Below are 25,584 nucleotides of genomic sequence, written 5' to 3' on the forward strand. Positions count from 1 at the left end.
GCAAATACCGATATTTCGGGAACCACTTGTTCCCTTCAAGATGATATTATTAGCGAAAAGAAAAGGCAAGAATCAATTATTTCAAAAAAATTAATGCCTAGAAACACTGTGAAATTACACTTAAGTAACCTGAAGATGAAGTGTACGTTAATGAAACATGAGCATCATAAAAAGATAGTTCCGCTTGATCTAGCGGAACAAAAAAAAGAAGGCGGTCTTGATTCTCAATGGAATATTATTGGCATTCATATTGGTAGCTGCATCATCACGGCCGGTTATGAAACGCCTGCGATTCATTTTTATATAAAATGCATTGTTTTCGGGTTATTTAAGAAAAAAACTTTAAAAACATATACTTTTTCGATGAAAAAATGACATATTTGAACATGAATAACTTGAAAACTACTACTTGTACGAAAGATTTACATAAAGCATTTTTTGCTTAAAATTGACCATTTAATCGATTTTTGTGGTTATTTCGGCTACATCCTCCCAAGGGGAAGGGCATATCACGACTATATAACTTTTGTTTCTTATGTCACGTCCCACCCCAAATTTTATGTCAATCGGTCTTGACTGAAAGATTTCGGAGGTTGAAACTGGACTAAAAGCAATAAGGTAGCTGCGAATATCAAGTGTCGCAAGGAATCTTCCAACTCGGTTCAAGTGGCGAGATTTTTCAGCGAAACTAGTAATTAATCTTATGGTTTCAATCGTCTTCGATCTTTCCAAGCCTCCGAGAAAATTCCTTTCTTCCCTCCTGTCGTTAGGCCAGGTCACCTTGCACACTGTGATTGCGCCACATATTTTTTTCTACAAGCACAGACAAAACAAAAAAGACGGGATATCGGAAGCTGGGCTCTTTGATAAGAAAGGTGTTCATCTTATGTGACGAATTCTCTATGCACGGTTTTTCATTCGTAGATAGGTAAAAGTGCAAAATATTCCTTCATTCATTGCGAAACTCCGCCGTTCATATAAGTTCACTTTATGTGATGAGCATGTCAGAGTGAAATGCAAAACTTTGACCTTCTATAACTTTATTAATAATAGCTCGATTTCATTGGTCTTATATTTCTAGGATGAATTTAAGGGCTTCCTTAAGTCGGGTAAATTTCTAAAATATAGCAATATGCTATTATTAACTTTGTTCGAGCGGGTATCGGAATAGGATGTATGTCATATAAATGCATCTGTCCGATTTTTTCAGAATTTTTGGTTGGATAGGTTCTGAGAACGAGACCTGTTTCATTTTTTGGAGCACACAGTTTGCGTTTTCCACTTCTTGTTTTGTTATGTTACGTTTTACCCAGTATAAACAAGTACGGGAAGCTCGCGCTTCGGGTGTAAAGGTTTTGTGTTCATCTTATGTGAAAAACTTCTACACATTTTTCTATCTGATATAGCTACAAATCCAAGATATTCGATCATATTTTTCTTAACTACAAGGCATACGTAAATATTACAGCCCTATTATCCTCATCCTAAACAAATAAATCGCCTATTACCAAATGCTGCACATATACATGTAAGTATATAAATTGACCGCATCCATATTTCCGATTTACTTCTTGCACAAAAGCGGATATATGTACATACATAGTACGTATATTAAATACGGATTTTTTAATGTACAAATATATCTATCTGAGTTAGACACTACCCACAAACTTCATTAGCACGCATATACTATATATCTATAATACATACTCACTTGTCTGTCTGGCGTAACTGATATTCACATACAAATGACTAAAAAACTAAAACAAAATATTGCGACCCCATTCATATGAACTTACTTCGTCGTGGTATTGACGAAATGATATGGGATGATGATGTCATACACGTTGTAGAATGTACGAAATTCACAAAATATTGTAAAGTTTCACCCCCTATAGCTTTGTTAATAATAGTTGGAATTTCTTCAAGCTTGACCAAATTGTGCACTATGTTATTTTGATGGTCATATTTTGAGCCCTCACTCCCCCATGTTTCACTCAATATCAAATATGGAACCAGTTTCGAAAAGTACTAATTGAAACCCTTCTTTTGATACCCCCATGCCACATTTTATGAAAAAAAATGTGCACCCTCTATTCACATGTATGGGGACCCCGTTTTTAAACTTAACACAAAATGGCGCCACTTGCTATATGTAAAGGAAACAAAAGACCGCATGCTCTCGCCAATTTTCGTGACAACCGGTCTAGCCGTTTCCGAATAAATCGGGTGTGACAGACAGACAGACATCGACTCGATTCTAATAAGGTTTCGTTACACACAGAACCTTAAAAACAAGTCGGAATACCAGAAGCTGGCGCTGCGGATATAAAGGTTTTGTGTTCATCTTATGTTGAAAGTTTTTACGCACATTCTTCCATTCCTTTATGGTTAAAAATCCAAAAGATTCCTTCATATTTTTTTCAAACTACAAGAAATGCGAACATTACCGGATACTATATATATATAAATTGATCGTACAAATATTTTCGATTTACTTCGTGCATAAAATCATACATATGTACATATGAAGTACGCTGGTTCAATGTATAAATATATCTATCAGAATTATGCATTACCGCTTAATTTACATGTGCGATTCCCGGCTAAATTTCTAAAATATACTAATATGCTATTATTAACTTTATTTGTCCAGATATCGATGCGGGATATATTTTGAGGCCTAGATTTAGGTTAGATACATCACTGTAGTTTTTTCTGATTTTTCGGTTGGATAGGTTCTGAGAACGAGACCTGTTATACTTTTTGGGGGTCATATTTTGAGCTACGATTCTCCTACGCTTCACCCAATATTAAATAAGATACCAGTTTCGAAAAGTACTAATTAAGGCCTTTCATTTGATACCCCAGGTGGCTTGAAGTTCGTAACTACTGACATAATGTGCAAGATAAATATTTCCCTAATGAGCATATTTATTGCAGTTTTTTCTGAAAGGTTAGCATGATATACCTATGTGTGTACATACATATATTCAAATGCAGACACAGGTCAACTTTTTATATTTTCGCAACAATGCAGCCATTTTGAGGACAACATATACTGGCCACCTGTTTTAGCAAAGGTTTCTACAATGAAATGATGTGTAGTTTAATAACGACAGTGAAACCTAAAACCCATAGCCAAACAATTCAAAAGTGTTAATACAAAAAACGACCCTAGTTGGTTAGTCTTCTATTATTACTGTTTTAGGAAAAAAAATTAAATAAAAAGATTCATAACGATCTTATTTTTCATATCCAACACTGACAAGTTACAGTCATCGCTTTATTGAAGTCGTTAATTTGTCATTTTATGGAAATCGCAAGCCATTCAACTCATGTTAGCATTCTCGTCAGTGAGGTGTTGACGATAATCTGCATACCTAGCGTTTTTACCGTATTTATTTTTACACTATTTATTTACATACTGGCACAATGACCACGGCATGAATTGTAGTTATCGCACCGACCACTGAGTTGTTGACAGAGGTGAAGATTAATTATATTGTATTTGTTTGTTTATAATTGATTTCACCGGTGTGTGAGCGACAGTACGTATTCATTCATAACTGTACCTTGTATAGCACATTTTATGAATTGCTTATAGATAGACCGCAACCATATGAATACAGACTAATACAGACTAATATTGATGTTGATTAGGTTATCTATCGCTATTAAATATCTAGAGAATAGAATAGCCATCGAGTGGTAGTGGAAGGTCATCTTATTTACATCTTCTCCGGTAGAGTTTAGTTTTTCATTAACTTTTTATTTAACTTTCCATTAGCACTGTATGTCCCGAATATAAAACACAGCCTAGATTTTTATTCTTGTTATGTGAATGGGTTGGATCAAGGGAAACTTCCACCCAAACGGATGGTGCTGGTGACCATACAATCTATAATGATTTAACTAATTGGGTGCTGATGAAGTGCAACAACACAAAGCCCGTGGTTACATAAGTATATGGTCTGTAGTACAACTAATGGCTGACGAGCTCAAGAGATCTATCGGACGAAAGCGTAACAACTACCCTTGGCTCAGGGCCAACTGCAGTTGTTACGCCTTTCCTAACATAGAGCCATGGGCATGAAGTCAGCAGAATTCTATCGTCAGAGGGTTTCAAAATTGGCTTGAAGCCAGCTGATGACCAACTTGCTGAGTGTAGACCTTTATTCAAGTTAGTGTTTGTCAGAATATTCATGGTTGTCGTGGGTTAGGGGTGGGCGTGCGAGTACTTGGAGCAAGACATTATGGGAGATTCATTTACTCCCTACACTGGCTTGCTTCGAGATAGTACTATGTACCAAAGTGTCCGAACCTATTACTGGGGCTTCCCATATCATAACCCATGCCATTGCTAAAGCCGCATTTGCTAATGCACATACATCTATGGGCAGGTATATGGTTGGATAGGACATGCAGGGGCTAAAGGATGCAAGGAGCGAAAAAAGGGATGCTCCATAGAAGCAAATGAATCTTCCCGTCTGTTCATCGCAAATAAAGATGAGCCCCCCGTCGGAGGACTACCCGTCCGTGAAAATGGGGAATGTAAACTTTTTTTTTCACCGAATATAGTCATGTGCGGTATCATGAAAGGCCACTATTTATATTTTATATTTTGGCAACTTTTCAGTATGTTTGTTTGGTTCTGACAGGGTAAGTTTACTGTGTTTAGCAGCATTAGGGTGTAGCCACCCGTCATTGTGACAAGCTTGTTCCAAGTTTTTAATAGCAGCATTAGCTAATGCTACTGACACCCCAATTACTGGTTCCGGTCCGTTCATGGGAGAAATTGAACCCTCTTTTGCCGAAGCATCCGAGGTTTCATTTCCATCTACAGCACAGTGACCGGGTACCCAGAGTAATTCCACGACTATTATTGAATCTAGAAGGTAGGTAACGATCAACACCCATTTCAGCACACATAAATCTTTGCGTTAGCATAGTGTAGATCCAATTTATTAAAGTTACATTAACACCATACTCTCTGGCGGCAGCACAAAAGTTTTGGAAGGGCGCACAGTCAAACGCCCCTTCAATGTCCACGAACACACCCATTGCGTACTCGTCTTGCAAAATCGTGCTCTATCTTTGAAACCAAAGAATGAAAAGCAGACTCACGGCACTTTCCACATTGGTTTTGATTCAGTCACTCCAAACAAAAATTATGTTAAGCTGATTTGTCTGAAGTCCTTTCGATTTTAATAGTCATATTTCCCTGGCTTAAGTATGAAAACCACCTTAACCTTTTGCAAGAGCAAGACATCCTCGAAAAATATTTATTAGAAGTTGCCCTGAGTGCTCTATATCCTCCTTTAGTATCACTGGGTAGATGCCATCCATGCTGGGTGGTTTGAAGTATTCAAATGATTTTTCATTGGTAAAAACCGCTCTCGCAGTGTCCCAATTCCCCTTACAACACGTTTGTGTTGAAAGGTTTGCAGAAACCACCAATTCTCTTCCTCCCCACTTCTGAAACCCGTTCTGGCGGATGGTGTACTCCAAGAGATTTTGTATATACTCAACTCGTGAAAGTAACGTCCGGTTTTCTAACAGAGTCCAACTTGAGCGACTCATCGTTATTAAGGACTCTGCATAGCCTGGAAGTCTCCATTTTACCATTCAGTATGCTATAAAAGAGTCTCGTTTCGAACGTTTTACGAGCCTCTTATATTCACACTGTAAGTTCCGGAAGTTTAATCAGTCTTCATCCTTATTGCTTATTTTGAAACCGTCTGGTTGATTTCCTGAATCTTTGCGGTTCTCGGTTTCACCATGGAACCACTTTACCGTCTGCGCCTTAGTCGCCTAGGGAGCTCCACTTTGTCGCCAAGAAGTTCATTGAACTTCGTCTACTCCTCACTAATACTACACTAATACACTAATACTACTAATCTTACCAATACTATATTACCAACTTTTAGAAATTTACTGAATACCTCCTCTTAAGTTCATCCTAGTTGTAACAGCATAGATAACGGTATTGTGCATACGCCTGGCAAATTTCATGGAAATCCGGCATCACCATCATATACCAGTTCAAACTTATTAATTTCGCGCCGATTTACTGCATCTTAGGTCAACCAAATAAGATGCTGGTTTTGTGTGAAACAAAACCTTATTAGAATCGATTCGATGTCTGTCTATCCGTCTGTCTGTCTGTTTGACACACCTGATTTACTCGAAAACGGCTAATCCGATTGTCAAATTTGGGGAGAACGTAGAGTCTGTGAATTCCTTTACATATAGCAAGTGCTACCTATTTATATTGAATTTAGGGGGGCTCCCGATACATACGAAAGGTGCAATTTTTTTTTCACAGAATAAGGCCATGTGGTGTTCCAAATTAAAAGGCTAAATTAGTACTTTTCGAAACTGGTCCCAAATTTGATATCGGGTAAAACGTAGGGGAGCGATGGCTCAAAATATGACTTTCAAAAAGGGTAGCAGGTCTCCGTTCCGATACTACCGTGCAAATAAAGTTAATAATAGTATACTAGAACATTCTTGAAATTTAGCCCGAAACTTTCCTTAAATTAATACTAGAGGTACAAAGTTTGACAGCGGTATGAGGGATAAAAAAGACATAATTCTGGGAAGGAAGGAAGGAAATGCAACCATTATTAACAAAGTTAAAGAAGGTGAACTTTTACATTTTATGTGAATTTCGTGCACTCTAAAACGTGTATGGCGTCATCATAACATATCAATTCGTCAATACCACAATAAAGTAAGGTCATATGAATGGGGAGTCGCAGGGAAACCTTTTGTTTTAGTTTTTTAATCATTTATATATCAACATCAATTACTCGAGGCAGACATATGTATGTATTTATATGCAAGCATCAGCTTTCGGTATTCCGACTCATTTGTATCTGTGGTAGGTTAACTCCTTAACATTTGTTAATAATATTAAACTCCTATTGTAAAGGGAATTAGGAAGACTATTTTCAATACAGTGATCAAATTATTTGTGTAAATTGCTTTTTAAAAAATAGAAGGCAATGGAATTTTTGACTATGTACACACGGAGCTGTCATTCACTCATCGTTCCTCACATAGGGAAACACAAAGCCTTTTATACCTGAAGCGTCTAGTTTCTGGTTTCCTTGTTGGAAGATATTTCCCGAGTGCTTATTGGTAAACTTCCATTTGAAATCGTTCAACCTTAATTCTATACATACGTCCTTTCATGACAAGAGTTAACTATTTTATTTTAAGTACAATTGCAATGTTGTTCTCATTTCGCTTTTGATCCTTTCGTATTTTCCCAGTTCAGATACCTACTTGGAATATTAGAGTATTGATCTGCTATGGGTCATTGCTGAGTTCCACTTAATGAATTTTAGTGATCTGAAGCGATGGTGCGTAGGTGTGGTAGCCTTCGATTGAATTTATTATACACACATGAACTGCAATACCATAAAGTAGAAGGAAATAGGGTATCTAACAAAATGGCCATCATTTTATCGTTATCCTTTCGTTAGCATGAGGTTGATGGCTGTCCTTATTCAATGTAAGCGCACTCGTAGTCAGTATTGCCCAAACACCCTGTCTGTTCCTGCTTCATACTTTCTTTCTGTTATTCTGAATTCTTTCACAATTGGGTAATCAAATTTATTAATGTGCCCAATTCAGTCGATAGTAACACATTCCTCGCCGTGAGGATGTAGTTTACCGTTTTCAAAAACATCTTTCCAACCAGTAGATTGAGTTATGCGCACAGCAACCTTGATTGGATTAATGTCTGGCTCATCTGCGCAACACTTTGCAACCTGCATTAATATTTCATGAGGAAAGATTAATACTAAACGAAAATGTTGCATTCAATTTTATTACATTGAGGATAAGATGAATTCAGCTATGAGTCAAGGTTACATTGATAAATCACCTGCGCTTTCTCTCGAATGCTGCTCAGCGGCTGGCGATAAATATCACTCAATTGAGTCATGGAGTCGTAAAGTCGTGCACTTGGCGGTAGCAATAATTAAATGATCATCTGACTTGAAAGTTGGAGAAAAGCGTTTCAAGTGAATAAAGTAGCGTTTAAAAATCTGTTCCAAGTTGGTAGTTATTGTTTAATTTGTAATGATTTTCCTCGATTTTTCTTTCAGGCAGATACTTGTCTGCTGAAGTAGCGATTGAGTTCTACATCCAATTGTGAGAGGTTAAGGAAATGGAATGTTGACTGGCTACATTTATATTTTTAGAATACTGGTTTTGGTAGTGCGCAATAGAATAGAACCTTGCAATAAGACTTGCGTTTAATGTTAAAATGAAAAACAAAACGGATGTAAGAAAGCTAGAATTGAAGGCGACTTTCCAAAATAGAATCTTTAAAAAAATTATGTAGATCAATATTTTAGTCAAATAGAGGCGGCGGTATTCACCCTGGGCTCAGGTTTCTTTTTCCGGTCAAGCATATGAATGTTTTGTAAAAGCGTACAAAACTGCTGTGTAGAGGAGTAGATGGTTTACATATTGTAGAAAATACATTGTTGCTAGGGCGAAATACCTGAAACTGAGGTAGTTGTTACCTGGAATGGAAAAAACAAAACTAATTCGACCTTAGCTTCTGAAAAATCACTCGGGATTTGTATATTTCGGCAGCCTGCACTCGGGCGCCTATAATTGGTAATGACAGCGAAATTCCTAAGAAGCGTAGTTCATTATGAGGTTTTTTCGTAGTTGCACATGGTGCTGGCCAAAGGAAATGTTGAAAGTAATTTTCGTTACTCCTGTGCATGTACATATGTATATCTTAACACTTTTATGAGGTTTATCTTCTAGCGAATCACGAAGTAATTGTGGTCCGACTAGGGAGGAAACGCGCAATGCCAAAAGTGCATGCTGTCAAGCGGGCCAGCTAAGTCGACGGTATAGTTAAATCTGGTATTCATACAAAGAGAGCTTCTTACATAACCAAAATGAATGAAATTCATCTTTTAGTTGAACAGTGAACTGACTAATCTTCGATCGGCTCGTGGCCGAAAAATAGCCAAGAGGGCAATAGTTTTATTACGCAGGGAAAAAGAGGATACAAATGAGCCTAATAAAACTCTAAGTTACTTGTTTCATGAAGTAAGGTAGAGATTTGGTTGCCCGTGAAGAACGTCACCGAACCCTTACTGAGGGGTCGGAATATGAAAAAAATATGACATTTGGCAACTGAGACAAAATTGGGAGCTCTCTAATGATAATTGAAATACCCGTAACTTGTTGCTTTTGTCTGAAATGCGAGTCTGCTATGATACAATTGATGGGCTCAAGGAGTATCCAGTTCTCGCGGTTATCTTGCAAGGCTGCTGGGTCAACTATTGTGGAACATTATATGTAAATATGCGGGATGTCAATATTATTACACTTTTCTGTGGAGAGGTTGTCTATGATATAGACTTCAATTTTTTATGCGACTGCCTTACCTAATCAGTTTTCATGCTCGGATTACTATTGTTTTGAAGTAGATGATATCTTTCCCAATCGTATCTCCAGTTTTCGCACCTTCAGCTTAGAAAGTTAGATATGACCCTACTAAGATCTACTTTTCCTAGACTATCTGCAAGTCAAGGTCAAGTGTGTTTTTTATGTCTTCCAGTAAAACAAAACCTCATTAAAATTGGTTTATTGTTTGTCTGTTAATCACACGTAATTTTCTTAAAAACGGATACTTCTATTGATAAAAAATTTTGTAAGAAGGTCGGAACCGTGAACCTCTACTCAGGAGTTAAGGAGGTAAGTTCACCCTTGAAATATACAATTTTGCAATAATATAGGCTATACTATAAAGCTTGGTGGAAATCGCACTATTACTAGCAAAGTTATAATAGGTGAAGGTTGAGGTTTTTGGACAAATTTACTGCAATCTAAGTCTGAATATCAGTATCTTGCTAAAGTGGATAGTCTTACATGATATATGCACATACGTTGTAAGCAAGGTACAAATGGCATAAGTCCCACTGCCATCAGTGAAATTTGAACCGTGACCTTCCGTACGACAACCTTGTGATCTAACCACTGAGCTATCTGGACACTGTGTTTTTATTGTTCACACAAAATTTGGGGGACGCCAGCTGTTTCATACTTTCAGCCCATTCTTCAGCAGTTCTCACGGTGCGGACGCAATAGAAGGTCCTCTTTCTTGTGCACGAAATCATACGATGTCTTGTTCGTGAAGAAGTAAACGTGACTGATATTTTGCGTGACAACTCTTGGGTCCATTACTAAATTCTCAAGTCCCAATTCAATCATCTCGATGTTTTTTGCTTTTGGTAACACCTAGGATTCTTGGCAGTGGTTTCAACACCAACTACGGCTGAATTTATACTGGAAAACCTGAAGTATGGATAATGGTGACTAAAGAGAGGAGAAGAAACGAAAAGAATATCCGCCCGTAAACCATAATTATGTTCAAGACGTGACATTCTTTGAAGGGTCCGCATAGCTGAGTGGTTAGAGCACAAGGCTGTCATACGGAAGGTCGCGGTTCAAATCTCGCTGGCGGCAGTGGGATTTGTATCGTGATTTGACGTCGGATACCAGTCGACTCAGCTGTGAATGAGTACCTCAGTCAAATCAGGGTAATAATCTCGGGCGAGCGTAATGCTAACCACATTGCCTCCTACAGTGTTCTGTAGTGTACTGTTACGGTCCTGAATGAAGTGCTCTAACACACTTCAAGGCCCTGATCCAATATGGATTATTATTATTCTTTCAAGGGTAAAAGCAGATCCAAAACCTCAATGATTGGTTGAGCCGCATCAATCATAGAGGGAGAGAAAAAACTTTTATTTGAGGACTTGAATTAGTCTTGATGCCCCTTCAATTTGATGGTGAACCATACTAATTTCGAAAAACAGCTGAGCCTTAGTTTCTAGTACCCCAAAAAGAGTTTTAGTAGAGGATTAACCGAACCTGCTGGGTGTTGTTCAATATGATTTATACCCACTTCGTGTTGATGTCTAAATTCAGAGTAAGTGAAAAGACCATTTTTTTTGCTCCGTTGTTTCTGCGCCAGTTAGCTACCTCGTACCTAGCTCACAAATATACAGACAGATACGAACCATGGAACACCGCCTACAAAATTGCAATGAACAAATAGGTAAAAATAACCAGTTGGCGGCTCTTGCTATAAATAATAGCAATGGCTCTTCCACAGCAGTACGAGGCTAAAACTTGGCTGACGTCGGGACAGTACCTCTTATCAATTTGTGAGATTATTGGTGAATGGGCAGATAGTAGTTCCTACAGGAGATCTGTCGACGTATTGGGAATACCAAGACTCCGGGATCGGTTGAAATTTCTAAAAAACTTTCGATTCGATGCCAGGTTGAGTTTTATGTGATACTTAGCGCGAGAAAAGGGAGTATTCATGTTTAGCAAGGGTGATGTCTAACACCGGAGAGCAAAAAATTAGTCACAGAATGCTTATTTGACAGGTGGGGAAATTTATCCTGTTTTATGCGAGCCTTTTCTGGGGGGAACAATATGCAACGCTGTGAACTGAGGGAAAGCATGGGGTGGCGTAGTGTCGAGCGAAGACATAGGAGATTAAATTACAATCTGGCAGTTATGAAGCATATTTGCGTATCTTCAGCTTGAACAAGTCTTCCAGCTGTCCAGAATGAGTCACTATGCACAAGAACCATGAGCAAATTATATTCAATTGTACAAGACGCCGTTGACGCGCCGAAATAGTCGCAATTTTAAAATAATAATAATAATAATCATTGGCGCAAGAATCATTCACAGCTGAGTCAACTGGTATCCGACGTCACATCGTGATACAAACCCACTGCCACCAATGATATTTGAACTGCGACCTTCGGTACGGTAGCCTTGTGCTCCAACCACTGAGCTATTCAGACACGTGATTTAAAAGTGACTCCATTAACTAGAGCTAGCCCAGAAAATACAATGAACCGTGATAGGATATTTTAGTCATCTTTTTGCTAAGCCGATTCCTTCAATAGCGCATAATAATTTTTGGTTTAAACTCAATTGATTTCATTGCTAGTTCTTTGATTGGACAACGTATGGCAAAAATGAGGAGGAAATCTATAAAGCTTCCACCATTTACTTAAATTTCAACATTGTCCCGGGGAGTGCTTTCAGAGCTCAACTTACCCTTACCGATCACTATATGTTGATTATACTGAGCTTCTATTTGACTGCATAGAACAGCTCACAAAAAGGTTGTTTTTCTCTCCGTTGGAAGTCTCCGTTGTTACATAAGGCGACGCCACTATAATGACACTATATTTGCTCCGATTTGTTCTGAAACTAGCAAACAGCACCCTATCTGAAAACTATTCGCAGATTTTAGTAACTGCCTGCATTAAGGATAGTATCCAATATTGAATTTGCACTTGCATTTGTTTCGTGACTGATATTTTGAAATCATCAGCCTCTAGCTGGGTGAACAGCATATTCTTAGGTCACGGATGAAAAGCATGACTTTTCGAGGAGTAACGTATTACTACATAAACGCCTTACCATATTACGCGTAATAGATTTATCTAGCCATTAGGTTAGCTTCAATTACTGTAAATGTTGCCCACATGAGGTTCAGCAATTATTTCTTCCCAGGCGTCTTATCATCCCACGTAGGTACCATGGTACTTAATTAAGTGCAGATTACTGGTTACAAAACCAACCATAGTAATTCACTGGTTCTCCAGTATGAGACTGGCAGACGAAACGGTCTGGCTGTTTATCTAACACTGAGGTCTGCACCTAATCTATCCTATGCCCCATAAACTGGAATGTTTTCGACAGTCTCTAAACAACAATGGGAACAGAAACTAGAACCTGGTTGAATCTGGAAATATCGCACATTTCACAAAATCCAGCGATTAGACCTGTTTAAAATGTGATTGTTGTTCTTTGCTTTTGTATTTCAAATTTTCAACTATTTCGTTCAAGGTTTGAAATTGGACTTGGCTGGAGGTTCCGCTTCAAGAGTAGAAGCGTCCAAGAGATAGTAAAAGTTCACCGAACTCATACCATCAATGAATGCGTGTGCTCATCTAAAGATGGAATTTAATTTCTATGGCTGGTCTGCGGAGTTGAGATGCTAGTGGAACGCAGTGTTGTCTATCAAGTACTCCAATATTTGGTGAAGTGCAGAAATGAATTCTAGGAACGACATTCCCACTTAAATGTGGGGTGGTGATCGAATGAATTTCTTGCGTAAGAAGCAGCAAATTAGGCTTCAACATACTGCAGAACTTAGGCAGAGACATCTCATCATTAGTTCGTGTTGTTCTGATGGTGCTGCTAACATATGCAATATAAGCGGCAAAGGTAACATAAGTGTCATGCACTTTGGGCCCGATATGTTACAACACTGCAGGACTGTGTGAACATCAATAGTTCGAACTATTCCCTAATCAGAACTGCATACAGGCAGGAAGACAAGCCTTTATTCCAACAGGGGAATACACTTTCGAATCTGACCGGTAACACTCCTAGTTTGGAAGAAATCTCCCCATGGAACCTGTGATTCGATATCGTACCTGTTCGAACATGTGATGACGATGATGGAGGCGAGGTCAGTTAGTTAACTCAGTCAAATTTAGTTGACCATCTCTTCGTTGATTCCACGACTTTCGTACATTTTTTTCTTAATTTAAAGAAGGTTTCGCGTATATCGCCAACAAGCGTGTACACTTTAATTCACAAACATCATTAAGAAAATTCCATATGCGCGGCATACACCAGTCGTAAAATGAACAAGTTCTCCGGGGATCAACATGCCGCTGCTGATGACGATAATAATAATAGTGATAATAATAAGGCTCATCATCATCTTTCTTGTATTCTTGTAGGCAGCATCTAGAAGCAGTTTTGTGAAGCAGCTTAACACAGGTTCGGATGACCTCTCCGGAAACTAGATGTTCCACGCACATGAGCTGAATAGTGGCTGGTCGGGTGAAACGACTGGGAATGGCTTGAGGAGTCGTCGGCGAGGCTAATTTCAGCTATAGATGCGGTTTTAACCTACTAATTGGATGGAGATTTATAATAATGAAGGTTAGATAACAGTTAAAAGATGAAATAGAACTGGTAGTAGCAATGAGGTGGTGGTAGCCAGTTTGTTTGGATATCGCGATATTGCCATTCAATTACGATTATTAAACGAGCGTACGAAATTGGAGGTATTTCTTTATTAAAATAAGTGAGTGCTTGGGGTAAACGGCGCATATCCAATGAAAATTGTGGTAAATATGGCCGATGCTACCATACAAATGAAAGAATTTTGAATTCAAGTAATGAAAAGCATCGCCTGATGATACGAAGGAACTGGTGTTGTAAGGTGAAGGAGATGGCAAGCCCTATCTCCGCCCGGACATCAGTTTATTCGTGTAGGTCATGAAAAAACTATTAGTAGCCATGGACTCATCAAGGAAATATTGAATTCATGAATATGGTAATAAGTAGGCAATGAGATTATCGACATGAAACTGTACATAATTTTCAAATGTGAGAAACTACTAGAAAACATGGACTTTAGAGTTGATCTCATGCGCATTTCAATTTCACTAGGGGAATCAAAAATACCTGATTAGAAAAATGAAACTTATCGAGAAGTGAGTCTTTAATAATTGTCCAGATACAGATAGAAGGGCAAGGCAAATTAAAAACTGGGAAAACGATGAAGGCCGATTATCATTCAAGGATAGATTCTCGTAATATAATGCCCCTAGGGGATTTGCGTCGAAATAGGCTTAGAAACTCAAAGCTGGGAAAATATTTTTGATGCCGCAAAAACAATATAAGGTTTGGGAGTAGGGTAGGTGAATGCGTTTATGCACAGTGTTGGACTCCCGCAACAGCACGTTGGCGGACTACCAACTAAACACCTCACTGTCATCAGAGAACTAGTCTGTAACCGTTCGACACATTACTTCGGGCTAGCCCTCCCGCTCTCCCGGCTTTGGGAGCCTTCAAGTCAGGAAATTCCTTTCACTAACGGGAGGGGAGGGGAGGAAGGGAGTTGTTAGTTCAGGGAACCCCTTGCCGGTCGAGTTCAATCTTCTTCGTAGTAAGAAGAGCCCGAACATAATGCGCAATACGATTCCAGCTGTCAGCGCTCTTCAGCATCTCTCTGACAATGTTGTCTGGAGAGAGCACCCCTGTGTCTGTATAAAGCTGCTGGCGGAGGCCGTGCCACCTCTCGCAAGAGAAAAAGGTGTGTTCAGCGTCATCCGCCACTCTTTGCAGAACACACAATCAGGAGATCGCGCCTTCCCAACCCTGTGCAGGTAAGACTGAAAACCTCCATGCCCACTCAGAAGTTGGGTAAGGAAGTAATCAATCTCACCGTGCTTTCTGTTCAACCATGGGTGGAATTTGTCGATGAGCCGCACAGTCCATTTGCCTCTTGGCTCATTTTGCCAAGAAAGTTGCCACTCGTTAAGGGTACGTTGACGTTCTTCACGGGCAACCACTTGTCTTAAGTTTTCGCCCTTACGGCGGTAGATAGCTTTGCGCTCCTTGGCAAGGAGGACTGCGTTGCTCCTATGAGGAGACGTCTCCTAGTTGATATAGGGCCGCCCACATTCGCCATTAGCCGACTCAAGGCCGCGACTCCTGCTGCAGCCCTGTCCGCGGCTGCTTTGATTTGCTCGAAGAAGGTTTGATCTTAAAGTCTAGACAATCTGCCAACCATCGCAGTGTCCCAGGGGTATCATCGGGGCCCAAACCCGATTTTGAAAGGAATGGAAGCCTGTCCGCCATCGCAGTGCCTCAGGGAGTAGGTGAGGCAGTTTTGAAGATTACTCACTGAGGAATCAATCACCATACCTGGCAGTTACGTATATGCAAATCCATTGAATAACAACAAGGAGAAATTTGATGTCTGGGACGAATAACGGGTGGGAGTCTTCTGATTTGGTGGCTAGATCGGGATCCCGTAATGGACAGCGCGGCGTCGAAACCGCCGACGTATAGGCGCGAAGATGACCAGGTGCATGGTTCCGCCTATTGGAGCTGTTCCGGCACAATCTGTGACGACCACTTCAGCTGTTCGCGAAGGTAGCGGATAAGGTCGACTAACGATAAGCGCAGGTATAACACCTCACCACCGTTTGTTGCATAAAAAATTCATCAAGTGCTCCTTGCAATACGTGCGCGTAACTGATTAGGGAGTTGCAAACCAATACCGCTCTATCACTCCGAGCGACACAATTACAGCCGTCATCAGGATGCATTTTTGACTCGAGGTCATCGCGGAAACTGTTGACCGAAAGTCGATGGGGCACAGGCGGCGATTTTAAAGACACCACGCAGCTCTGCATTCAACTGTTTCAATATTCACCGAAACACTCTTCTTCACCGTCCAGCTGAAGTCTTCGCTGAGGTGCGAGACGAGTTAAAAAGAGCAGGTATCGAATTTTCAGAAATAGATTCTTTGCATAGACCAGGTATTCCCAGGTTCTATGCATCTCAAGCACCCCGAGAATTCTACCTCAAATCAATGATAACATTGCACCCCGATCGTATGCTAATATGTCGCTCCTCAATCTACAATCACTTGTGTTTTGTGGTGCAGTTGTGGCTGTCAGATTGCCCTGTGAGAAGATTCGCTTTCGCGGAAAATTCATCAAGAACGTCGACGTGAATCATTGCGATACAATATTCTTAGGCTAATTCAAACCAGCACTGGCAGTGCTAGCAGATGGGTAAAAAAGTAGTAGAAATTCTGGACACACTAAAGCAAAACCTTTCTGTCGTATGTGAAAGTCATTCCAGACGTATTCAGAATGTCACGTACGCGACGAACCAGCGGAATTTTTTTAGATCATTCAACGAATTTTAAAAGAGCGTTCAGATAGTACAGTTTTCGGTGCACTCATCGCCCATCTGCATCTGCATTTGCCAGGGATATTCATTGGGTTCTCTTTCGTTCTTTATGGTACTGAACCCTCTTTCATAGGCACTGAACGATACAAGAGGGCGTGTTTTCACAACTAACACACACCTGATCTGGAAACGTCCGCGGCAGACTAATATGTCCAAATTCCGAATGCATCATCCAAATTTTGCGCTGAAGTGGATAAACCTGCCCCTTGATATCGAAGGCAGAAGCGTGATTGACATAGAATCACAACATTACCACCCCTGCGCGCTTGTTTTTATAGCAAAGAACAGGCGAATTTTTTGCATGCGGCTGTTTATAAGGCAGATTGCGGGCTAACTCCACTTGAAGGCTCGAGCTTTCAATCCTCTAAGTGGGGTGAAGTTAGACCAAGAGGAGATCAATGAATGGAAGTCGAAGGCAACGTAGTTTTGGCAGCCATTTGTCGATTTGAATTTTTCGAACAGGTAGCTGTGTGCGGAAGAGCTCTTTGTTGAGACGAACGGATTTATGTGTGCCATTTAGGATGGCGTGGCCGCCACCTGAGCTTATGAAACGAATGAGAGAATGAGTGGAGGATGTCCATTGCGGAATGAGTAGTTTAGTGTTAGAGACAGTGCATTATCTCATTTGGTTACATTGTGAAAGCGCCGGTGCAATACATGAACAAGGATAATGGTGAATGGTCGAATCAAAACCTCGTATAGCCTGATTACGGGAACATGTCCAGTTTACCGATATGACTCGCAGACACTACTCGATAGTTCTGCTTACAGCATGTATTGGGTCCGGCAAGTTCTAATCACACAGCAAGCCTGACGTGCTATTGGTTGTCAAGATGGGTCGATCCGCGTATATTATTGATGCTGCTATCCATCATAATAGCGGAAATAAATGGAGAAGAAGATGGACTATGAGCCACTGGCTCGGGAAATCAAAGAAATCTTGGGTTTTGCGAGGGTGATTGTAGTTTACATAATATTGTCAGCTATAGGTATTGTACTCTGGGACTCTGACACTGTCTGGTTGAAACCGCGGCGAGATACACCATTTCATATGAGCCATAGATTGTCCCATTAACCTATCATCGGCCACCGCCGCCAGAGTCCCTACACATTTTTAAGTAGGTAGGATCATCCGAGCCTCAATGATCGTACTTAGTACTAGTATTAGGTAAAATCCGGATTTTACCGAGGTTGTGACAACTCGGAAAATAATAATAATGTTTTGGGCGACAATCTATTATGTTTATATTGTTGTGTTATAGCACTTCACTCAAGACCGTAACGACGCACTATAGAAATACGGTACGCTGTAGGAGGCAGTGTGATCAGCATTGCACTCGCCCGTGATTATTAAACAGATTTGACTCAGATAATCATTCACAACTGAGTCGATTGGAATCCGTCATCCAGTACCAGAGAGAGATATTGTTAATAAAATCACTCCTCCTAACAATATTCGCCACCCGTTATGGTAAAAAAATTAAATGCATACCTGGAATAACTCATGATAAGCGCTACCGGATCCCAACTCCTTCGATAAAGGAGAAGTGGAAAGTGATCAGAAAAGATCAGAAAATCGTCAATAAGGATTTCGACTCAACTAATTCGCATCAAAGCAAACCGTATAGTTATGCATGCCCTGACTAAATAAAAAGATGTTAAATCAAATAACTCTTTCTTTGGAAATTTGGTATTACATCCATTGCCTTCCATTGGGGTAAAAATATTTCTTGAAGATTTAACATTAAAGTTGGGAATAATGATGCATCGAGAAACAGTCATTAGTACAAATAGCAGAAATTTGTGTAACAAGTTGGCATTTTTACCAGATAAACTCATTCATCAAGGAACACGAGTGTACCTAGATGAGATTACTTTCACCCAGATAGACCGCATTCTCGCCACTAAAAGGCGTCCCCCATTTTGTTCAGTATCCCTCGAATCGGGGTCAAATTTGAAAGACTGATGGAGTTTATTCAAAGTAAGATGAGAGAGGAACAGTAGAGACCTAAACTGAGAGAAGAATCAAGTCCGCTTTAACCGAATTGCCTGAGAAGTCCCGCACCTAGTGTCATTTGAAACTTGGAATCAAAATATTAAAGCAACGAGAAAAGTCATTGATAATGCCATGCGGACAATACATATTGTATGACGATAAGACAATTTGTGGATACTAATGTCATTTTGGTACTGAAAGAATTATAATTAGTCAACTATTTACGGTCAAACAATTTATAGAAAAGTGTTAAGAACATTGAATGAGCTCAGAATCAATGTCTATTTAACAATTGTGTTTGCGGCAAATATCGGGCTAAAGTAAGGGAACAGACTCGCTCTTCTCCTATTCGCCAATGGACAATAATAATAATAGTAATGTAAATCTTGCACATTTTTGCACGGTTTTTAACAGCAGTATATTTCGTCAGAAGACTGAATGAATGTTTGAAAATAAAACATTATTGAAAATAAAACAAAAATTCGAATACAAACAAGAATAAATTGGAAAGCGGAAGTTCGGTTCTTTGGGTATGAAAAGTTTTGCATATTTCTTAGGTAGGAATAATTGGATGCATGACGGTCCCATTTCTGAATAGCAGGATGAATATATATATAATCAGCACATCAGCCTCTATACTATAATTTATATTCTATTATTAACTTTATTTGAGCTGAACGTCGTATATAGGTTTCACAAGTCAAATTTAGAATTTTTCAAATCAATTCAAAATTTTCGAAACTTATGTCAGGACTTTGCAAACTAACTTAAGACTTCTCCAATGATAGAAAAGTGATGAGCTGACTAGATTTTTTTTCAAATTATCTCAGCTCCATCCTTATCCAGTGGTAAAAAGTTGGTATAAAACCGGATATTCAAATATTGAAAAAAATCTGAATTGCAAACGGAAAAGTTTCAATTCGAAATGGAAAATTCCGAAATTCCGAAATTGAGAGTCTCAAGGTAATTTGGAAGTTGTGAAGTTAGTTTGAAAAATTCTGAAATGGTTTGGAAAACTCGGAATCAAATTTGCAACTCCTATATAGCCACTTTCAGGACCTTTTCATAATTTTGGGGATAAATGATTAGTTCAATCCTTTCATTGGATACCCCACATGGCTACATTCAAAGAACAAATCCTCCCCATTAAAACAAACAATAAACGATGCCAACAACTACATTATGCAGGGGTTTATAACGCCAACATATGACTATTTTTGATTAATATGCATGTGACAGGCACACTGACAGGTGCACAGATAGATAGACAGACATTAAACTAATTTTAATAAGATTCTGTTTTACCCAGCACCTTAAAAATGTTGCTTGTTAGATAAAATATTAGAATTAACGAATACAAACATAGACCTTGGCATGCAACCGACAAAAAATTGCATCGAACCCGACAAAGTCAAACGCTGCATCTAGCTCGGAACTAGGGTCATTTACTTGCTCGAACCGATTTCAAAAGACAGCTGCATACACATTAGCACAAAGCCTCGATAACATAAATTAATAATAAAATATGTGTTATGTAATGGTCGTGAAACAGTGACCCTTTTGCAAACTTCCGAGAAATTGCTGAATATTTTCAAGGGGAGAGTTTCCAGCTGTTGGAGCGATTCATGGTATTCAGGATCATTACGGTGCGGAAGCTTCAATGAGATAGCATGGACGATGCTCTGATACCTAGAAAGGTATTCCATCCGCAAGAGGACAGATGGAGCCCTGAAGAAAATCTCAGAAATCACTGGGTAAATTCACTTCACGAAGTCAGCATTATTTGTGCTCTAATTTAAGAATTGTAGAATGCGGTCAAAGGATGGGGATTATGTTATTCTTGGAGTAGCATGCTGAAGACTCAGATGGAAAATGGGGAGTTGAGTCTGAACGAGGTTCATCGGCGACAGGAAACTCTAAACTATAGGTTGGAGTGGAAGGTGTGACACTTGGTTTTGCTGCTAGACCTTGCTTGCTTTCAAAATACTCTCGCTCTAGGCAAAATTATTAAGGATCACACATAAATTCCCGAACAAATAGCAATCCGACCTAAAAACGCTTACAAATGGACACTTTTGTGGAGATATACACAGTAGTGTACGGAACAACTATTCGCCAAATTTCTGAATAGAGTGTAGTTATGCAGCGGTGGTTGACAAGAGTGGACTGAACAAGGTAAAGTATCCCAACTGGTGACCACATATAAAGTACAAAATGAAGAAGAAGCTAGACAGTCAGTAGAACGCATCATTCAATTTCCATTAACTGGACAGCAAATCTTGGGTTTAATACATGACGCTAAGGTCTCCATAGTATCAAGCCTGTCTCGTAGCAGTGATTTAATGTTACTTTTTATTCTACCAAGAAATCCACATATGATAAAATTCTTACAATAACGCTTGGGAATTTATTTTCAATTTTTAGAATTTAGGAGTTCCGGTCCAATAATTTATTATCGTGATGTATTCAGATTAGTTGGTCTCTCGCATTAACCAGACAGATATGAACGAAATGCATTTAGGGGAAAATTATTAGTTCATTCTGTCAATACTATCGCTGCTAAAATTAAGACTAAGTTACTTCGTATAACGAGGATAGAACTTCATCATTTGATGATCATGTATTCTACGCTGTGCACTTTGCTTTTGTTTATGCCATTATAATTGTCACTGTGCTATAATTCCATTTGCCTGTTTTCCTGGATTGCAGCCGAAATGGAAAAACAGGAAAACTGACTATCAACTCACCCAAAAAATGGACCACCTGCAAAAACAAAGAAAAATATTTGTTAATTTAACATTATATACCATAAACTCTATAAATTGAACTAAATCATTTTAATCACCAAATTTCGTGACGATAGGCGAATTGGGCACGACATAAAGGCAAACATATATTGAATCGATTTCAAACGAACCCTTATTTTACATGAAGAAAGCAATTACACATAAATCCGGACGAGCTTCTCAGCAAATTATATAACGCAGTCCTACCTGGTTACCCAAGTATTCCACTCTTGATTATTTTCGTTCTTATACTACCCTTCCTCCTTTTTATTTTATTTGGTTTTTTGTTTTATTTTCATTTCGTTGGTTTTGTTATTATTTTTAATATAATCTAATTTTTATTTCTCTTTTAATTCTGAGGAGTATTTTATTACTAATTCCCCTTAGTTCATTTGTATACTTACTTCATCTTTTTTTGTTTATTACCTCAACTCGTCCTCTTTGCTTTGAGATACACATATGAATTGCTAGAGGTGAATTCTCTGATTCGAGGATTATGCTTCCACTTCCTTTTAACTCCTGCTGAACTTACTCACTTTAGCTAAAAATGTGTCCTTCTTTAGCAGAGTTGAGTTTGATTTCTTCACGTTCTCTAAGTTGAAATCAGTACAGGAAGTATGCTGGGTGTTTTTAGGTTTTTGGTGATATCAATGCAATGCAGGACAATCGACCTTTAAAGCTATTTTAATAATATTGATCCGGGAAATGGAAAAATAATTGGGAAAAGTGTGTGAATAAGAGAGGCAAATAATTTGGAGGGTTCAAGAAGCAATAATCTGAAAAATTAATAACATAGAAAACACAAAAATTAAGTTTGCTTTTTTTTCTAAACAGACGTCAAACGTTTGTAACTTATCTTCTACCGTAATGCTATTTGCAATAATGTAGTGTTGGGACCTGACCAAATACAAGTGGAAAAAATTATTAAATGGAGGTAGATAAATACATTAAGGTGAGGTAATTTCGAATGGGAACTAAAACACACAATCAGAAACCGGTTGCGATTTCGGATGTACTTACGTTATCGTTAACGTTCACGAAGAGTGTGTTGGGCTGTCAGACTGATTTGATTTTGTTGGTGTTTATCTGAAGTCAGACCCTACTTCCCTCTTTTTCCGAATTGGGCAGTGGCAATGACTCAGTGAATGAGCATACAGATGTCATTAGTGTAGTTGAGGTATTTGAGGAAAGAAACCAGGGTCCATGAGTTGTCCCACGTCGTCCTCTGGACAAGACCTCACCGATAATAAGACGAAATAATATCGATGACAAGATGCAACAGTGGCGTAGTCAGCCTCAAAGTTCTCCGAGATTTCACTTCGGTGCAGCATATAACATTTTGCGCTATAATATGTCGTTGTTCTCTGGAATACCCCTCCTACTTAGAACACTCCAGATACACTCCCTTTTCACACTGTTGAAAGCTTTTTCGAAATCAATGAAGAGCAGGTGAAGTGGGGACCTAAACTCCGCGCACTGTTCCAAAATGATTTTTTGTCTTTTTCGCTCGCTATCATTCGTGGCGATCAATAGAGCTTTTAACTTCTTCGGTTAATCGATCCCATTATATGATTTTGCATACAGCCAGATCTTGGAAAGAGCATTTTTAAGGGCTCATCAGTTTCCTCAGGCGGGATATTAAAGGTATCTGCCACATGATCAGCTAAGGTGGCTCAGCTATTTTCGAGCGAAAGTTGGATGATACAAGTAGTAGATGTCGAATTTCGGGGGGTTGCAGCTCTTCAGCCCTGCGGAAGGCGCCAGACGCAACAAGCAAGCGAAAGTAAACAGCCATTAGCTGATCATCCCCTTCGCGCGACCGATGTCAGTGGTTCTCTTGTTACTCACATCTAGAAGACAACGCCTAAATTTATTACCGATCGCAAACAATCTAATTGCCTGTAGGATGTTCGTCAGTTGAAATCCAACTGACTATGGACTGACTCTATGGAGGAACTGTACAATTGCCATGCTCCTTAACCTGTACCGGAATCTTGCAATCAGCAGCTTGTCAGAAACGCGCTGCCAGGCGAAGAGAGCGCGCCTTGCGATAGCCGTCCGTAACTTTCCCACACTGAATTCGCGGCTGCTACTACTTGGCTTCCCAGAGTACAAAATCGCAATGCCATAGATGCCGCAAGAGGGAGAGGAGTAATCTCCAGATTCCCACCATCTTACTTCACAGCGGTCCAGGATGTTTAGCTCATATCGTTGGAATTCTTGCTCGAGTTGAAGAAAGCGATCATTCTGAGGACCCCTGATACCGTTATCGAGAATCGTGCACATATTTGAGCAACCAATTATTAGCCGTTTTCGAGAGCTGTTGCCGATAGCAGTAAAAATTCGAACTTTGTCTTGTTTGTGAGATAGCAATTAATCTCTTTCAGTCGCCTTTTACGTATTTACGATATAGCAAAATTTCGGTTGGATGGAATTTAAATTCGAAAACGTTAGAAGACACTGCATCGAAATCATCCAGCTGTGAACGCTTCTTTAATTTGTCAATTTTTAAGGTTTTGCTGAAAAGAAAAGTCCATTTACTGTCTATCTGTCTGTCACATACACTTTTCTCAGAAAAGGTTAGACCTATTGCCATGGAATATCGTGGAAAGATTGGAACTGTGAACCACCACACATGCAGTGAATTATATTCTTCCAGGTTGAACTTAAGGGTGGGTCCCCATACACATAAAAGAGGGACGTACATTTTTTTCACCGAATGTAACCATCTGAGGTATCAAATGAAAGGCCTCGATTGGCACTTTCAAAGTAACTATGTATTAGTGGGAGTATTCGAAAAGGGCCAATTATTTAAAGGACTCGTTCTCAGACACTACCCAACCGAAAAATCTTAAAAAAATATGATGGTCCATGCATATAGTATCTAGGACGCAAAACACTCTCCATTGCGATATCCTCTCAAATCTTCCCTCCATCTTTTTGTGATCGTCAGAATTATCTTCATAAAGAGGACGACGAATCCTCTGTAATTTTTTTGCTAATGGCCTAGCTGCTCAGCAAAATATGCGTTCGTGAGGATACAGCTGTGTAAGTCAGATTGGTGAAGACTAAAAAGAGGGAATCGGAGCCCAATGATTTCAAAAGCTCACATTACTTAGGATGCTATCTTGACTTGAAGCGATCGTGGAAATATTAAAATTAAAATGTTGCATAAGAAAAATGGTACCTGTCGCCAAAAGGGACCATTTTAATTTATGCAGACATGGCAGGCGGTACTTGAAACCACCTTAAACCTACGCTCCCCTCATTTGGGTGTGGACTCTTTAGTTTTCCGAGTGTCTTGAATTCACCGCTACATCGAAGATTCTGCAGAAAATTATGTCGCTTGCCCTAGGTCGGTAGAGTAAAAGAGGAGATTGCTCAGTATCATAAATGTTGAGCAGTTTTAGTAATTGCATCAGCGCATCAGCGTCTTTCTATGATTTCCAGCGCCATCCATAAAAAAGTGATACGGCAAAAAAATACGTGAGAAAGTGAAACCCAACAAAGAGATACAAACGCTACTCATTCTTATATCATATGCTGACCACATAGCCTCCTACAGTGTACTGTAGTGTATGGTACACTACAGTACATACTACGGTTTCGATTGAAGTGCTCTAACACACTCCAGGGCCCTGATTCAATATGGATTGTTGCGCCAACGATTATTATTCCTTGCCATTTAAGCAAAATCAAACAGTAGTTTTCGGAACACAATTGATCTGAGAACCACATTCAGAGCTTTACTGTGAGTAGAACAGTAGTACTGGTTTATACTGAGTAAAGGCTCAACATTTATGACAGTGGATGCGAGGCTTATCTAGACACTTTGCCACAATTAACAGGTAAAGCTTCCGAGATGAGAAGCGTAACTAAGGAAGTCAACCGGGTGCCTAAAGCAAATCATTTAGAAATTCGCCCCCCCCCCCA

The 25,584-nt window shown here is 39.4% G+C and overlaps 1 protein-coding gene across 1 annotated transcript in view; it reads right to left on the minus strand.

Annotated features, from left to right (window-relative positions):
• Nucleotides 1-25,584, minus strand: part of LOC119647015 (ras-related protein Rab-23) — a 130,922-nt gene that overhangs the window by 57,130 nt on the left and 48,208 nt on the right. The window contains exon 3 of the mRNA XM_038047754.1: nt 21,613-21,628. The gene's annotated coding sequence lies outside the window, so the exon portion shown is untranslated. The remainder of the gene's footprint in view (nt 1-21,612; nt 21,629-25,584) is intronic.

This window comes from Hermetia illucens, chromosome 1 (genome assembly GCF_905115235.1).
Source record: "Hermetia illucens chromosome 1, iHerIll2.2.curated.20191125, whole genome shotgun sequence".
NCBI lineage: Eukaryota > Metazoa > Arthropoda > Insecta > Diptera > Stratiomyidae > Hermetia > Hermetia illucens.